The sequence below is a fragment of the Jaculus jaculus genome, chromosome 13 (genome assembly GCF_020740685.1).
Source record: "Jaculus jaculus isolate mJacJac1 chromosome 13, mJacJac1.mat.Y.cur, whole genome shotgun sequence".
NCBI lineage: Eukaryota > Metazoa > Chordata > Mammalia > Rodentia > Dipodidae > Jaculus > Jaculus jaculus.
Genome location: NC_059114.1, coordinates 62,174,942 through 62,194,667, shown reverse-complemented (window position 1 = coordinate 62,194,667; position 19,726 = coordinate 62,174,942).

Genomic DNA, 19,726 nt, shown 5'->3' with positions numbered 1-19,726 from the left:
CTTCCAGCCACTGCAAACAAACTTCAGATGTGTGTGCCATCTTGTTCATCTGGCTTACATGGATCCTGGGGAATTGAACCTGTGTCCTTTGGCTTTTCAGGTCAGCCCCATATTGATGTTTTAATTTCATCTGTCATGAAATGATGCACATTTTTGATATTTATAAAATATAAATATGTAAGTAACTTTTTTAACTGGTAGAACATATAAAATAGGGCATTGGATCTAGCCTTGTGGTCATTAATTTCCACATTTCCTGCTATGACAATAGTCATAGTAATATGAGGGAATAAAGCCTTATGATTTGCTTGACTTAGTTTCTCTACATTCTGAGACAATCACTTCCTTTATCTCTCTCCCTTTTTTTTTTTTTTTTTAGGTAGGCTCTCGCTTTAGCTCAGGCTGACCTGTAATTCTCTATGTAGTCTCAGGGTGGCCTCGAGCTCACGACGATCCTCCTACCTCTGCCTCCCTAGTGCTGGAATTAAAGAAAGAAAGAAAAGAAAAAGGAAGATAATCTGCATCCAACATTCCTGTGAGTGGCTCCTTGCTGATGACCTTCCAGGCAGGAGTCTGTGTGAGCACAGTTCACTTTCCCTAGCTCTTTATAGTCTCTTCTACTGTCATTCTAATTCTGGAAATAGGAAAAAAATATCAAATATATTTTCTCTGAAGCAATTATTTTATACTCTACCCCCATGGAGCCCTGGAATGAGTGTCATATTTTGCTATGTGTCAACACACATTGTTATACAGCTTTAATTCACCATTTTCTTCAGATTTTGAAAAGACAAATGAGACAGAAGAACTTACTGAAACACAAATGTGGAAAATTGTAAATTAGAGACCATAAATTATTGATTGTATAACTAATATATTAATGACATTTCACATTTGAGGATATTAGATATGATATCTTAGATAGTATTTTTCACCATTAGTATGAAAACCACCTGACACTTTAAACTTAACTAAGAGCATACTGCTGCATTCACCATCACCTTTGCATTTATTTCCTTATCCTGTCATAGTTGTCAGCTGAAAATCTTTACTAGAACTTTGATTTAAAAAAAATTGCTAAGTGTGATCACTGCTCCTGGAGTTGCATCTGACTACTCTTACTGAGGTAGGAATCAAAGGTCCTTAGACAGAGACACTGCTAATGTAATCTTTACTTGAAATTAATGCAATTTTAATACTTGTGCAGTTTGTTTTATAGGCAGAAACATAACTGTTAGCCTCTATGTCATCAGTTTATCATTTTTTAAAATTTATTTATTAACATACAAGCAGGTAGGTTTCATCATGGTGTTTTATTTTGGTGAAACACTAACACAGTTGCAGCTTGACTTTAAAATTCTGTAGTTTCTCTGACCACGGCACAGCCTCCCACCTTCCTGGGATCACGGATGTGGTTTCTCTGCTGCCCTTGCTAGCAGGGTTTCCTCCTTGCATTTGTTTCAAAGACTCATCTGAAAAGCTATGAACACATTGTAGTATGTTGTTTACCCTCCCACAAAGATAGTTTCTTGGAGAATGTTCTTTAAATGAGAAACTTTTCTTTAAATATAATTGTTTGCTATGTGCATAGCTTTTTTTAAAATGATCTTTCAAATTTGTTTGCTTAGAGTGACAAAGTCCATGTTAGAGATGAAAGTAGAGATGTGTTTTCTCCTATAACATCCATATTCCTTACATTCCTGGTGTTCTTGTCTACTTGATATTATGCAAGACTTGCTTTTGAATGAAATGTTTTCATTGACTCTCTTTGCCTGACAAACATTATTTTGATGAAGGCATTTAATACCTCAGTAACTGAGTGTTAGCATGATGTTTTTCACTTTAAAAATCACTTTGTAGGTTACCAGATGGATTTCCTCTCAAGTCACACACCTGTACCATATAGCCTATGATTCCATGTTAAAACTGATATGACACAAAATTATTTAGATCTACTTTTAGGTATGCTTTTTAAAACTAGGTTCTTGCAATCAATAAATTCTTCTATATTTTAGTTTTTATTTTTAAGCTTTTAATTTAATTTATTTTTAAGGTAAGCTCTTGATCTAGTCCAGGCTGATCTGGAATTCACTATGTAGTCTCAGGGTGGCCTTGAACTCATGGAGATCCTCCTATGTCTGCCTTACAAGTGTGGGAACATAGGCATGCAACACACTTAGTCTAATTTTATTTTTGACACAAGAGCTATGTGCCTTGGGATAGCCTCAAACCCCTATGCACCAGTTATCACCCCACCTCAGCCACCCAAAGACCTAAAATACAGAAGCACCACACTGTGCCAGTGTATTTAAATACATACTTTTAAAGTACAGTGTTATAGACTTCGTGTCTGTGGTTCTTTCTGATTCAGAGAAACCTCAGTCTGGTTAGTCATTGCTATTTGTGGAAAATAATCTCTTTCATTTTCTCCTTCAATTTATTATTTGTAGAAGATAGTTTCTGATTATATATTCCATGTGTGTGTCTAAATTTATTCTCTTTATTCTATAGTTGATACCTGAAAATTTCTGGATTTATACAAGTACTAAGACATTTTTATATATTCATTAACTCTTTAAAATAAAATAAACAATTTATAAAGTACTTAAAACAAATAATTTGTGTTTTATAGATTGAAAAGCAATTGAGAGGCTAAATACCTAACACAATTTAGAAAACTTTAGAGAAGTATATTGTTTCTGATGATATATTTTTGCTCTTTGCTCTGATTTTGTGGAGAATTCTTAAAAGTAACTATTTTATTGCACCTATATATTTTTACAGTTGTAAGTATGAAACATCACAGAATTTAACATGTTTATTTTGTATAATTTGATATATTTTGACATATGCAAATGACATGATACAATCACTTTACCTAATATAGTAACAGACAGACCTGGAACTTACCACAGTTTACTTATTATTATTACTTGTTTTTCACTATATCTGAGTTTGTGGTGATATTAACAATATAAATATGAGATCCTCTTCAAAAGCTTTGAAGGGGACAAAAATCCTATTGTTAAGTGTCAGAATTATATTGAATTGTAGATCTTAAGGACATATTTATCTAGCATAACTTAAACCTTATATCCATTGACAACTCATTATTTCTCCAGGTCTTGAGTCCCCACCGTTCTGGTTCTATGACTTTATTACAGGTACTTCATAAATATGAAATGCAGTAATGTTCATTTGTGACATGTATTTCACCTAGCATAATGATCCCTGTTTTTTGGTTTCACCTGTTGTGTTCTTGAATACGGTAAGCTTCCTTTTTTACAGGACTGCTTGATACAGTGTTGTACGTATAAAGCACAATATCTTTATTTTTTCCTCACTGATGGGCACTTATATTTCATTATAATTTTTTACTGTAACTAATTCTCTGATGAATAAGAAAGTGTAAGTATTCTAAATCTTGAGTTTGTTGTATTAAGATAAACACCTAGCAGTGGAGTTGCTTTGAATTCTCTAAAAGACTGCCACATGATTTCCAGAGCTGCTTTAACATCATATTTTCCCACAAAATTACACAAGTATTATAATTTTACACATTCTTCAGATCCTTTTTTAAAGCAAATTTTATGTATGTATGTATGTATATGTTTGTAGGCACACTTTTGTATGTGGGTGGACAAGCATGTGTGTGTGTGTGGGGGGGTCAACTTTGGGTGTGTTACTTTCAGATGCCACTCAGTGATTTTTGAGACAGCTTCTTTTACTGGCCTGGAGCTAAACAGTTAGACTTCACTGGCTGGCAGATGAACTCCAGAGATCTACCTGTCTCCACTTCCCCAGCATTCAGATTATAAGAATGTTCATGTAGGTTCTGAGTTTCACACTCAGGTCCTCATGTTAGCCAGCCAAATACTTCACCAACTATTTCCCAAGCTTCATTCTAGCACTTAAAAATTACCATTATAAACGTGACAGGATATGTCACTGTACTTTTAGTTAGTTTTTCTCCTCTGTTGCTAAGGATTAAACCTAATGCCTGGCATATATTAGGCAAGTGCTGAATCACTGAGTGGCACCTCAGTCTCATGATAGCTCTGTTTTGCATTTCCATGAGAATTTCAGATACCAAATATCGTTTTATTAAACTATATATAGAAATACATTAATTATTGCCTTTATCAGGAAAAGTAAAACTGGACATGCTATAATATTTTTTTAGATTTTTGTAATAATTTTCTTTAAACACATAATTAAGTTATATATGAATTATTCCATATGTGACTTTTTTGTAGGAATTATTGAGTATTTGAAGAATTAAATTATCAGGAAATAATGAAAGGTGGAATCTTGAGCATGTTTAACAAAAGACATTCCCTTTGCATTTTTATCCTGGTTGCTGTGGAAACATTACTGTCAGCTTCTCCTCAGAGTTTTCTATATCTCTTTTTCAGCACTGGACTTTCTTCTACATACTCACCCTGCCTTGGCTACATTGAAATCTAGAATTAGATAGAGAAAGAAGGTTGCAAAAATCCTATTCTTTCAAACTATCCTTTTTCAGAATGTGCTACAATATGAGAATAATCTGTATAAGATTATTAAAGCAATAGAGCTATATCCTATGAGATGACATTAGTCCTAACTTTTAAATTTTTATTTTTTAAATTTTTTTATTAATTGGTTTTGTACTCAGTGACTACAGTCAAGTTGTTACCCTTGTTAACCTCCTCCATGTCCGATCCCCTCCCCCTGGCCCTTTCTTGTTGAGGTATATGGGTCAAGCATTTTGGAGTTACCCCACAGTTATGAGTAGGAGGAAATGCCTTTGTGTATCATGACCCAGTGTGTGGCTGTGACATTCTTTCTGCCCCTTCTTCCGCAAAATTTCCCTGAGCTGTGCTGGGTTCATTTTGGGTCTGCTTCAGTGATGAGGTATTGGGAAGAATAATTGGCAAAACAAGCAAGGGTGCTGTTCTCTTGATGAACCTGGTGCCAGCACAAGGGTGAAAGAGATCGACCCAGAGAACAAGTCCTAACTTTTAAATTAAATGCTTTTGAAATATAGCCCTTAAATTGGGAATTTCTCTCTTCAATGTGATTTGTGGTTTTCTTCCTTTTTTCTTTTTTGTATTCTGCCTTTTTAAAAAATTATAGTTTAGCTGATTATGTGTTTGTGCTTTTGTTTTTAGTAGGGTATAAAACTCTTCAACTTCAGATATTTAGCTAGACAGTTTGCAAACACCCCCAATGTTACATACATTCAAGTAGCATCGGCTACTAGTTGAGCACATTTTTAATCCTCTAGTACACATTACTTTCTTTAAAAAGTGTTAAAAAATTGCTTTTTATGAAATGCATCTTGCTGTACTTTGAAGATATTTCTACTTGGTAATTGAATTCAATTGGATTTTCTTGTTGTTAGCAATTTTTTTCAGCCACACTCTATAACTCAGCGGACTTGAACTTCCACTGCCCTGCTGGAGGCAGGTCCTGATGCAGCATAATCAGGTAAACACTTTTAACATGATAAAAGTCTCAGGTAGGATCAATGATCCTTATAGAAACTGTTTATCCATAGGTGGTACTCTACCTTTCAAATTTTATAGCTGTGAACTTGTCCTGAGGAATAGAGGCATTGAAACCCCCAGTTAAAGATTAAATACTCATCTCACAAAAGGACAGCACATTCAGCTTTCTACAAGGAGGTTGTAAGTCAGTACCAAGCAGCTGTTCTTCTTGCTTTCTCATCCCAGGATTTTCATCTCCTCAGTCTAATGAATCCATTTGTAGCTGATGTAGCCTGAATTCATGCCAAGACTTGTTCAGTTTATTTGTTTTTTAATACTTCCGAGGATCCTTGCCATTTGCTTATAACATAACAAGTAAATCAATCACAAAGCAAAGCTGGTGCAGCAGTGGATGCCACAGATTGCAGAGTAGCTTTATGAGAACATATTACCTAACTTTTAAGTAATGAGAGTCATTTTCTGAATTGCTTCTGAATGAAAGCTAAATAAATCAGGTCATGATCTTTCTCAGCATGGTCTAAAGGTAAAGGAACCCCATAGAAGCAGGCCTCTTAGAGTTGGTGATTGTGTATAGAGAGAGTCACACACATAAAGAGGCTGAAGAAAACAGAAAATTACATAGGAAGTTGACAGGAAATTAATTTAAGCTAATAGAAAGGACTATTTCTCTGGCAAACAGTACACCATGTGAGGAGTGAATAACTACTCCTCGTGATAAAAGTGCTTTCAAACACACTAAAAGTTTGGCTATGCCCAGTAGAGACCTATCACAATATGAGCCACATATCTGAGACCAGAAAACATCAGGGTCAGAAGGTCGATGTCAGTCACAGGTACAAATGAACCAGATCCCTATGTCATGCTAGTGCTTTTATCCCAGCCTCACTATCAATACATCCCTAGAACACCATATGAAGTTGATAAAAAGAGGAGAAATGATTACTGACACCAGTGAATGTAAGCAAAAATGGCCAATGGCTGCTCTATCACATCATCTAGAGAGGGGTTAAAAGAGTTGTGAGGAAAATCCTAATGAGAAGAATTATTTCATATTTAGTCATGCACTTTGTATGGAAAAAAGAAGTGTCCCATGTTCAAACCATATGAAATCACAGACAATCACATTGTGGCCAGAATTCTGTCCCTACACTTCCTATGAAAATGTGTCACTATGGTACCTAAGAATATAACTATATTTGGAACAATTCTTGGGTTCAAATGAGACTATTAGAGAGGGTTAAGACATAGTAGGACTGGTTGCCTCCTCAGAGGATCCGAGAAAAGGTCAATAGGTGAAGGAAAGATTCTGGAGGCCAAGGAAAGAGACTGCAGGAGACATTCATCTACTGCTGCCTTGGTCGTGGACTCACAGTCTCTGGAATTTTGAGAAAATAAATTTAAGGACTTTTTTGTTTTTCTTTACATTAATTATTTTATTATTTATTTATTTATTTATTTATTTATTTGTATGACAGAGAGGATAGGGGTGGGGAGAATGGACATGGGAGAATGGACACACCAGGGCCTCTGGCTGCTGCAAATGAACTCCAGATGCATGTGTCACCTTGAGAATCTGGCTTATGTGTGTCCTGGGGAATTGAACCTGGGTCCTCTGCCTTTGCAGGCAAGCACTTTAACTGCCAAGCCATCTCTCTAGCCCAAATTTTCATTTTTGTAGGTGACTAAATCTGTATTAGCAACCCTAACACGATAATACAAATGGCAAGTAATTTGAGATCCAGTTTCTATTTGGGAAAGGCATTCTATAGATGAGTGACTATCAGCTTTTAAGGATTAATAATCCTATGCCTTAGAGAAGGCATGCTTCATCAGGAAACACCACAATTCCCATCATACTCTTCATACACAGTGGCCAGCAGGCAGAGATAAGAAGAGACAATACCATCAGGGCAAATTGACTCTGACCATGCAGGTAACAAAAAGCTCTTATTATGTAGAAATATTATTTATCTTAGAGATTTTCAATCTTTTTCAAAGAATGGTGTATAATTATTATCAAAATGTTAACTACAGTAAGTAATCTTGGTAGTTGTTACAATATAGCTTGATCTTACGTAAATCTCAATTTTTTGTTCTTTTTTGTTATGTAGATTATGCTTATTAAATAATTCATCACATACATATAGCTATTTTTTTCTTTCCTTGTGGACTTTTAAGTTATCTAAAATTGTATCTTTTCAGATGAACGTTGACAGGAAAAATATGCATCATCAAATATATAGCCATTCTTAAATTCATTTCTCAGGAACTATGAAGAGAATATTTACCTTACTTTTTTCCCCCACTTTTATTTCATTGTCTTCTCTTCATCTTCTATCTGCTCCTCCTTTTAGTTTGCTGATGCTGGGCTCAAACCCAGGGTCTCACAATGCTAAGTACATACTTTATTTCTGAGCCACATTCCTAGCCCAAGATATTTCCTAAAGGTTATTTTGGGTTTGTCCTATAAAAGTTAAAATAACTCATGGATCAATATGATCATGTTTTCTAACTTAAAAGTTTAAATGTATCATTTTCTGCCAGGTCTAAGAAAACACTTTTTTCCTATATCAATAAGCTGCCAACAAGCTAACATGTCATGATCTATAAATCCCCAATATCAATTCTTGGTTCTTTTTTTTTTTTTTACTTTTTAGGATATTCAGTGTTGACCAGAAAGAACTTTCTTCATCAAACCATCTTTCTTCATCGGGCTTACAGAGTACCATCTTCTCAGCGTGATCTTTCTTCTTGATCTCTCTACCATGGCGTCTTTCTCTGTTTCTGTTTGCTGCTATTGTGCAGTTTTTAGAGCAGATTCTCTTCTACTCTCACTCCACACGCAGGGTTTTCTCTCCCTCCAGCTATAACTAGTATCTATCCCATGATGGCTCACAAATCCAAAGCAGTTCAAAAACGTATTCAATATTAAGCTCCTGATCACCAGTCCATTTTCCAATATGACTTGGATTTCTAACAAGCATGTCTAATGTCATGTATACATGAAGAAGGTATTGAAGATTTCAGAAAGAAAGCTCTTTCCAGGATTCCTCATCTCAGTATGATGACTCGGTTGTTATTGTCGCATAGAGTCTGCTTAGGCTTCGTGGTTTTACTATGAATTTTGACAAAATGCATCAGTAAGTCTTGTCATCACAACTTTAGACACACATGAATCTACTTACCACTTTCCATTGCTTACATAATATCACATGATCCAAAGCCCCATTCCATATAATCAATGTAACTTTACATTAAAGTAATGTTTACTATAACTATTTTAGTATTTTTATAGTTTTTTTTAAATTTTCATTCTTAATTTTTTCAATTTTTAATTCATTTAAGTAAAACATGAAAATGTCAAAATTGTATATTTTTATGGGTACAATGTAATGATTCAGTAAATGTGTACATTGGACAATAATTTCTATGCTTTTCTATACAGAGCAATGACAGTAATATTTTTTTAAAATATAGGAGAGCTTAAGGGGATGGTATTGTATATATGAAAGTAAAAGAACAGACTATAGGGAGGAGAAAGGCCTAAGTGAAGTCAGGGGAAGAGGTGAGGGAAGGGTCATTAAAAATTCAAGATATGGAAGATGGCGGCGTAGGTACCATGCCAAAGCAGCCTGGGGGGGGAAAGACCAAAAAAAACTCAGCAAAATACACACTTTTACTAAAAAGTGAGGTGTATAGGAAGTTGAGGCGGCAGCGGAGAAGTGGAAGAGTTATAGAGCATCCAGAGCCTGCACAGGCGGGAACAGCGGCTCCGGGGCGGCTCGGCTCCCCGCCGCAACCGCGGAGCGGCAGAAAACCGCCGGACTCTCGGCTCGAGCCGCAGGACAAGCCAGGTGCGGGATTTTCCCCTCACACCGCGCTCTCCGCAACTCGGGAAACGTGAGGGGAGAGCGGCAGCGAGCAACGGAGGGAGGAGCAGACCGCGAGGTAAAAGCACACGTGGAGAAGCGATACAACCAGAGCAGCCGCGGCTCCCTCCCCTCCCCCGCCGCCGCCTGAACCCAGCTCCAGCGAACACAGCAGCGGCCCGGGACCGGGCACGCCAACTTGGGCTGACGGCGGGACCCAAGCAGGAGCAGAATTCGGCAGCAACTTCAGCGGCTCCAGCACCGGTACCAGTGGCCCCAGCAGCAGCGGACCCAGGAGCGGCAGCGGTGACAGATCCCGCAGCAGCGGCTTCGGGGTGAGCAGCAGTGGTGGACACGGCAACGGCAGCTTCAGCAGCGGTAGGGGCTCCGGGGGTGGCATCTACAACAGCTGCAGAGGCGGCAGCAGCGGCTCAGTTTGCCCCGTAGGAAAAGCAAGTGCCCAGCTCCAGAAATCAGAACAGCAGCCCGACGACCCAGGCAGCAACTTGACTGAGACCACAATCACCCAAGGTAACTGGGATTGCACCAGGGAAGGGTCTCACTTGGTCACAAGCTGACTTGGATACCTCAACAGACCAGAAATCTAAACCTCTTTGTTGATAGAGGATCTGGTCATTATAATAACTACTCTTGCATACATACTCGGGGCTGTTTTTGATGGAATGGGTACAGTGTTTAGCTAAATTTTAGAATCTACCAGTATATTATTCCACTCAGCCTGCTTGAATACTCCTATAGCAGGGAAACTCAACCCCTAAGAACATCTTTGTAGATACTCTGAGAGTCTTAAGAACCACACCTAATACCTTAAGGTCCTACCCTGAAAATATATTACATCAAATCAATTGATACAGCTAAGAATACACAGCTAGCTAGAAAATCCAAGCATTAACTTAATCCAAGATGCAAAAATATATACATTATAACACAAGAAACACTAAAAAGCAAGACGATATAAATCCACCTAAAAGTATTAATGCATCAGAAATGTCCTCCAGTGAGAAAGAGTTAGAGGAAATGCCTGAGAAAGAGTTCAAAAGAATAATTATAAATATGTTCAAAGAGGTCAAAGAACACATGAAAACAATCAAAGAAGAAATCAAAGAGGAAATCAAAGAGGAAATCAAAGGAATCAAAGAAGAGGCAGGACACCAATTTAATGAAATAAAGAAGGCAATACAAGACATAAATAGAGAAATAGAAATAATAAAGAAAAACCAGTCAGAATTACTAGCAATGAAGAACACAGTTAATGAAATAAAAAACTCTGTAGAAAATCTCACCAGTAGGATGGATGAGGGAGAGGACAGAATATCTAAGCTAGAAGATCAGGTGGCAGACCTAATGCAGTCCAACAAAGAGAAAGACAAACTTATAGAAAAGTATGAGTGGAAATTTCAAGATATTCTGGACACTATGAAAAGATCCAATATAAGAATTCAGGGCATAGTAGAAGGAGAAGAATTCCACTCCAGAGGCATAGTAGGCATCTTCAACAAAATCATAGAGGAAAATTTTCCCCAAATTGGGAAAGAGGTGCCAATACAGATACAGGAAGCCTTTAGAACCCCAGCCAGACAAAACCCAGAAAGAAACTCTCCTCACCACATTATACTCAAACTTCCAAACACACAAACCAAAGAAAAAATATTGAAAGCAGTTAGAGAGAAAAATCAAGTTACCTACAAAAGCAAGCCCATCAGGATTACAGCAGATTATTCAACACAAACTTTTAAAGCCAGAAGGGCCTGGAGTGATATATTCCAAGTTCTGAAAGATAACAACTGTCAAACAAGGTTACTTTATCCTGCAAAGTTATCCATCCAAACAGATGGAGAAATAAAGACATTCCATGACAAAAGCAGGTTAAAGGAATATCTGAAGACAAAACCAGCTCTACAGAAAATACTTGATAGAATCCTCCATGCTGAACAAAAGGAAAAGCACACATATAAAGAACCTAGAAAAAACCAGCCATACTCAAATACCAGTTAACAGAAGAGAGCACAGGTAGAACAAGTAACACACACACACACACACACAAATGGCAAACATAAATAAACACCTTTCAATAATATCTCTTAATATCAACGGTCTCAATGCCCCAACGAAAAGACATAGATTTGCAGACTGGGTTAAAAAGCAGGATCCTACAATTTGTTGTCTTCAAGAAACTCACCTTTCTACAAAGGATAGACATTATCTTAGGGTGAAAGGTTGGAAGACGGTGTTTCAAGCAAATGGGCCTAGAAAACAAGCAGGGGTTGCTATCCTAATATCAGACAGGGTGGACTTTAGTCCGAAGTTAGTCAAAAAAGATAAGGAAGGTCACTTTATATTGATTAAGGGCACACTACAACAGGAGGACATTACAATCCTAAACATATATGCACCTAACATGGGGGCTCCCAAATTCGTCAAACAAACACTATTAGAACTAAGGTCACAGATAACACCAAACACGGTGGTGGTGGGTGACTTTAACACCCCACTCTCATCAATTGACAGGTCATCCAGGGAAAGAATAAACAGAGAGGCATCTGGACTAAATGAGGTCATAGAAGGAATGGACCTAACAGATATATACAGGACATTTCATCCAAAGGCTGCAGAATATACATTCTTTTCAGCAGCACATGGAACATTCTCTAAAATAGACCATATATTAGGACACAAAGCAAATCTTAACAAATTCAGGAAAATTCAAATAATTCCTTGCATTCTATCTGACCACAATGGAATTAAACTACAAATCAGTAGCAAGAAAGGCTATAGAGCATACACAAAATCATGGAAACTAAACAATACACTACTAAATGATGAGTGGGTCAATGAAGAAATCAAAAAGGAAATCAAAAAATTTATAGAGTCAAATGATAATGAGAACACAACATACCAAAATCTCTGGGACACAATGAAGGCAGTTCTAAGAGGTAAATTTATAGCCTTAAGTGCCTATATTAAGAAATTAGAAAGGTCGCAAGTAAACGACCTAATGCTTCACCTTAAAGCCTTGGAAAAAGAAGAACAAGGCAAACCAAAAAGTAGTAGACGGGAAGAAATAATAAAGATTAGGGCAGAAATTAATGAAATAGAAACAAAAAGAACAATCCAAAGAATTAATGAAACAAAGAGTTGGTTCTTTGAAAGGATAAACAAGATTGATAAACCCTTAGCAAATCTGACCAAAAGAAAGAGAGAAGAGACACAAATTAATAAAATCAGAGATGAACAAGGTAACATCACAACAGATTCCAGAGAAATTCAAAAAATTATAGGGACATACTATAAAAGCATATACTCCACAAAGTATGAAAATCTGAAAGAAATGGATGATTTCCTTGATCTATATGACCTACCTAAATTAAATCAAAATGAGATTAATCACTTAAATAGACCTATAACAAACATGGAGATCCGAGCAGTTATCAATAATCTCCCAACTAAAAAAAGCCCAGGCCCGGATGGATTCACTGCTGAATTTTACCAGACTTTTAAGGAAGAGCTAACACCATTGCTTCTTAAGCTTTTCCAGGAAATAGAAAAAGAAGGAATCCTACCAAACTCCTTCTATGAGGCCAGCATCACCCTGATACCAAAACCAGGCAAAGATAGAACAAAAAAAGAAAATTACAGACCAATCTCCCTCATGAACATAGATGCAAAAATTCTCAACAAAATATTGGCAAACAGAATACAAGAGTATATCAAAAAGATCATTCACCCTGACCAAGTAGGCTTTATCCCAGAGATGCAGGGATGGTTCAACATACGCAAATCTATAAATGTAATACATTACATAAATCGGTTGAAGGACAAAAATCACATGATCATCTCATTAGATGCAGAGAAAGCATTTGACAAAATCCAACATCCCTTCATGATAAAAGTCCTACAGAGACTGGGAATAGAAGGAACATATCTCAATATAATAAAGGCTATTTATGACAAGCCTACAGCCAACATATTACTAAATGGAGAAAAACTGGAAGCTTTTCCACTAAAATCAGGAACAAGACAAGGGTGTCCACTGTCTCCACTTCTATTTAATATAGTTTTGGAAGTCTTAGCCATAGCAATAAGGCAAGAGACACACATAAAAGGGACACAAATTGGAAAGGAAGAAATCAAGTTATCATTATTTGCAGATGACATGATTCTATACATAAAGGACCCTAAAGACTCTACTAGCAAGCTGTTAGAGCTGATCAAAACCTACAGCAATGTAGCAGGATACAAAATAAATACACAGAAATCAGTAGCCTTCGTATATGCTAACAACAAACACACAGAGGATGAAATCAGAGAATCACTCCCATTCACAATTGCATCAAAAAAAATAAAATACCTTGGAATAAACCTAACTAAGGAAGTAAAGAATCTATACAATGAGAACTTTAAGACACTCAAGCGAGAAATTGCAGAAGACACTAGAAAGTGGAGAAACATCCCTTGTTCCTGGCTTGGAAGAATCAATATCGTGAAAATGGCAATCTTACCTAAAGCAATCTACACATTTAATGCAATCCCTATCAAAATTCCAAAGGCTTTCTTCATGGAAATAGAAAAAACAATCCAAAAATTCATTTGGAATCATAAAAAACCTCGAATATCTAAAATAATACTGAGCAACAAAAAAGAGGCTGGTGGTATCACCATACCTGATTTTAACCTATACTACAGAGCCATAGTAACAAAAACAGCATGGTACTGGCACAAAAACAGACATGTAGATCAGTGGAACAGAATAGAGGACCCAGATGTAAGCCCAAGTAGCTATAGCCACCTGATATTCGATAAAAATGCCAAAAATACTCATTGGAGAAGAGACAGCCTCTTCAGCAAATGGTGTTTTGAAAACTGGATAAATATCTGCAGAAGGATGAAAATAGATTCTTCTCTCTCGCCATGCACAAGCATTAAGTCCAAATGGATTAAAGACCTTAACATCAGACCGGAAACTTTGAAACTGCTAGAGGAAAAAGTAGGGGAAACCCTTCAACATATTGGTCTTGGCAAAGACTTTCTGAATACAACCCCAATTGCTCAGGCAATAAAACCACAGATTAACCACTGGGACCTAATGAAATTACAAAGATTTTGCACCGCAAAGGACACAGTGAAAAAAGCAAAGAGGCAACCTACAGAATGGGAAAAAATCTTCGCCAGCTATATATCTGATAGAGGATTAATATCTAGGATATACAAAGAACTCAAAAAGTTAACTAATAAGGAATCAAACAGGCCAATCAAAAAATGGGCTAAGGAGCTAAATAGAGAGTTCTCAAAGGAAGAAATACGAATGGCATATAAGCATCTAAAAAAATGTTCTACGTCACTAGTCATCAGGGAAATGCAGATTAAAACTACATTGAGATTCCACCTCACTCCTGTCAGATTGGCCACCATCATGAAAACAAATGATCATAAATGTTGGCGGGGATGTGGAAAAAAAGGAACCCTTCTGCACTGCTGGTGGGAATGCAATCTGGTCCAGCCATTGTGGAAAACAGTGTGGAGGTTCCTAAAGCAGCTAGAGATTGACCTACCATATGACCCAGCTATAGCACTCCTAGGCATATATCCAAAGGACTCATCTCATTTCCTTAGAAGTACATGCTCAACCATGTTTATTGCTGCTCAATTTATAATAGCTGGGAAATGGAACCAGCCTAGATGTCCCTCAACAGATGAGTGGATAATGAAGATGTGGTACATTTATACAATGGAGTTCTACTCAGCGGTAAAGAAAAATGAAGTTATGAAATTTGCAGAAAAATGGATGGACCTGGAAAGTATTATACTAAGTCAGGTAACCCAGGCCCAGAAAGCCAAGCGCCACATGTTCTCCCTCACATGGGGATCCTAGCTACAGATGACTGGGCTTCTGTGTGAGAATGAAAATACTTAGTAGCAGAGGCCAGTAAGTTGAAAAGGAGACATAAAGGGTGGAGAAAGGAAGGGAGGAGGATACTTAATAGGTTGATATTGTATATATGTAATTACAATGATTGTAATGGGGAGGTAATATGATTGAGAATGGAATTTCAAACGGGAAAGTGTGGGGGTGGGGAGGGAGGGAATTACCATGGGATATATTTTATAATCATGGAAAATGTTAATAAAAATTTAAAAAAAAAAAATTCAAGATATGGGCTGAGAGATGGCTTAGCAGTTAAGCGCTTGCCTGTGAAGCCTAAGGACCCCGGTTCGAGGCTCGGTTCCCCAGGTCCCACGTTAGCCAGTTGCACAAGGGGGCGCACGCGTCTGGAGTTCGTTTGCAGTGGCTGGAAGCCCTGGTGCGCCCATTCTCTCTCTCTCCCTCTACCTGTCTTTCTCTCTGTGTGTCTGTCACTCTCAAATAAATAAATTAAAAAAAAATTCAAGATATTCTGAATAAGACATATAAAAATCTACTTTCTTGAATAATGGCACATCCAGAAGCCATAGATTGTTACTAGAAAATTTTCAGTGCCAGGGCTGGGATACCTTCCGGTGAGTTGTTGGCCAGGGAGGTTCCTGTTGCCTCCAAAACATTATAGGCTATTGCCAAGGCCTTTAGTTTCTCATGAGAAAGAGATGGCAAGACCCTATTGCTGAAGACTTCACATGCCTGAGTGGCAGAGTCACTGAGAAATCAAGATGGTGCTAAGCAGAAAACTTTATCCCTGTAGTCCAGCCAACTAAAAGCTGGAAAAAGCTGCACTATATGCAGCCTTATGGGAAACAGAAGTCGTCAGTGGATACCGAAAGCCTATAATTTGGCCAGATAGGCCAAATGACTGAATGAGTACAATAGTTGCATGTTTGCTCTGGGGGAAACCAACTGCTCTGTAATTGGACTGAAGGCCTGCTCTATAGGAGGGAATACATGCCTGGTACTGAAAACCTAATCAAAAGCCTCTGGCAGGGGAGGTCATGAGCCTTAGGGGTATAAAGCCTGCTCTTGTCTGGATAAATGCATATATTACTCTAATCAAATTTCCCTGAAAACATTAACTTAATATTCATACTCACATTAATGCTACTCTCACTTCTGTTTAGAGAAGCTTCTCTTTTCAGATGGCGATGACCACTGAGATGACCCAAAAGACAACATAGTGTTGAGAAGAAGTGAGGTAGGAGTATCCAGTACTGAACTATCTAACACCCTCCAAGGCTTAGGGTCCATTGCAGAAGAGGTGGTGGACAGAATGTAAGAGCCAAAGGCAGTGAACCACTACTTACACACAACTGTCCAGACAGAATTTGGCCTCAACATACAAGAACCTTGAAGTGCCTAGCAATACCCACACAAGACCTTCATAATAGGTGGAAAAGATGATGACATCAAATTAAAAGAGAAACTAAAGGAGAGAGGGAGGGGATATGACGGAGAATAGAGTTATGAAGGGGAATGTGGAGGAGGGGAGGGAAATACCATGGTTTATTGTCTGTAAGTATATAAGATGTCAATAAAAAATACATATTAAAAATATATAGGATTGCTGGCTTAGTGTTTCATACATTTAATCCATTCATTCAAGAGACTAATGCAAGAGTTTTGAATTTGACACTAGCCTGGGCTACATAGTATATTTCTCACATGCCATGGATATTTAGGAAGACCCTCTACTTAAAAGTGTAGGAAAGATTTTATAGTTTCTCTTTTGAAAAGAAACTCTTATAATAAAGTTCTACTACAAATTTGCTAATCTTTAAAGCTTTCAGTATTGCTAATGTTTCAGGCTTTGCAACTATATTCTATGAATCCTAATTATATTTTCTTTCATCTCATTTCTAGATTTTTTTCAAATATATAAACAACCTTAACTCAAAATCTATAGCTAGAAAGGATATGTTATGAACAAATATATTTCTATAACATATCTTACTGTTTAATGCAGATAAAAATGGGAATAATGGTAGTAATCTTTGAGACCCATCATATCCCTACCACTATACCTGTGGAGAGCTTCCATGTTTAATTTAACACCCAGTCAACTGTACAGAGTCCTAGTGGAAATGGACAACTTTCAAATGTGCAAATACAACCCCCTTCCACTAATGAGCTTTGCCTCTAACCTCAGGAAAAAACATTTGATCAAATACATTTTCTAAATATTTCATGGTGAATGTGAAATATGCCTGAAGGATGTTGCTTGTATAGGCATTAGTGATACAAATATTGTATCTAATAGCTTTCTCACATTTTTGAGTGTATGAGTCTCAGGAGCTAATTAAATTCATTTCATCTTTCAGCATTACAGCTCTAATGATTTACACTGCTGAACAATTCAAAACATAAAAGTTTGAGATGAAATAAAGGCAAGTTGATATCGTAGAAGCATTTTATTTTAAATAATTTTTCTTCTTTTCTAATACATGAAAGAAATCCTGATAGTCTATTTAAAATAAAAGGTGATATATCATTGCAACAAAAAATAAATGAAACAAATAAAAATAAGAAAAATAATAAGGAGGAAAATCCATAACATGGGCAGGAGTGATTGATAGCTCAGTTGGTAAAATTCTTGTATTACAAGCATGAAGATCTGAGTTTCAATCACAGCAACCATATAAAATTCAGATGTAGTTATTATGTACGTGTAATTGTAGTTCTTAGGAGGTAGAGACAGGAAGGTCACTGGTGCTCAATGGCCACTGTAGCCTAATTGATGAGTTTCAGGACAAGAGAGACTCTATCTCAAAGCTATATATAAAACATAAAAGTTGGGCTGGAGAGATGGTTTAGCAGTTAAGGTACATACCTGTGAAGCCTAAGGATCCAGAAAAGCCTGGTGATGCATGCATGCATCTCAAGTCTGTTTGCTGTGTCTAGGGGCCCTGGTGTGCCCACACCCCCCCCACCCCCGGCTGAAATAAGTAAATAAAATCAAACCTGTGTCCTTCTCTCTACCTGCTCTGCTGCTTCTATGATTCTTTAAAAAAAAAAAAAAAGTCCAAGAAAGAAAATATCCACACATTCTCTCTCATCTGCAGATTCTAACATGGGATTGATTGATTTGTTTATAAGTTGTAATAAGCATCAGGACTATTGGTAAGGAAGCTAGATGAGGCTTAGAGAAATGAATCATGGAGGAATGGGAGAAGTAGAAACTTGACCAGCAAGAAGCTGGACAGATTTTAGGAGTTGAAAGGGTCTGGGGAGACTGAAGTAAGGGAGGGATGGAGGGGGAGATATACAAAACTAAAGATGGCATGAATCAGCACCACAGAAAACTTTATGTAGGCTAGCTAATTAAAAGACAAAACTCTCTTAATATAGGAGGCAGAGAACAGAACAGTGTGGGTAGAAGCACTATGTAGGGGTAAAGAAAGCTTTATCTTAAAACATGGGCTATTGCCAGTAAGTCACAGTGCCAGAATTGATTATTCCCAACAGTGAGCTGTTGGTCCAGGAGACCTTTGAGCATCAACATATCCTTCCACCAAACAATGCAGGCCTTTTCTGAAGTATTGTGTTACATAGCAGATACAAATGACAAGACTCTGTGGCTTAATATACTACATGCTGCAGTCAAAGAACATTCAGAGATCAAGCTAGAACTGAAGGGAAGCCAGCTCCTTGCTGGATGGCTCTCATAGTGCTGGCAAGTTCTGTTTAAGTTGCTGAGGGATAATGCTCACCAACATCATGAGTGAGTATTGGATCCTGTAAGCTACAAAGTCAACCAGCCAGGTAAGATGTGTACACAGTTTCACTACTGGCAGACAGACAATGTGGATCATCAACTTCCCTCAATATCCAGGACCTCATAATGCCTGACACTACCTACATAAGACCATCATAAGAGGAGGGAAGGATCATGGCATCCAAAAAGAGGACAGACTTATTGAGATGGGGAGTGGATGTGATGGAGAAGGGAATTACTGAGAAACAAGTCACAATTCTATGACTTAGAAGGCATTAGACCATAGAGGAAAGCTTCTACTGTTATTTTGATAAAAGAAAAGTTTAACCTTGTCAAAAAGTCTTCTAAATGTCTATGTTTATCCCCACTGATCCATGCTGTTCTCACTCTTGGTTAAAGAATCTGTTTTTTAACAGATGACTATGAACAGTAGGGAAACCCTTTACCCATCGGTATGACAAGAAAAGAAAGCCTTATGTCTAACATGAGATGAGTCATCTCTATCACATTTGCAGGGACTGGCAAATATTACAGAGGGAGTGGAGGATGCTGTTCTAGCTGCTGGCCTGACAAACTCCTCCAGGGAGATGGTATTAGACACTAAAGAGACTCAAAACTCACCAAAACAGAAAATCAGAGGTTGCTGAGAACTCAACTCTGAGACTTATAACATGCCCTCTAAAGCTCAGAGAACACTGTATAAAAGGGA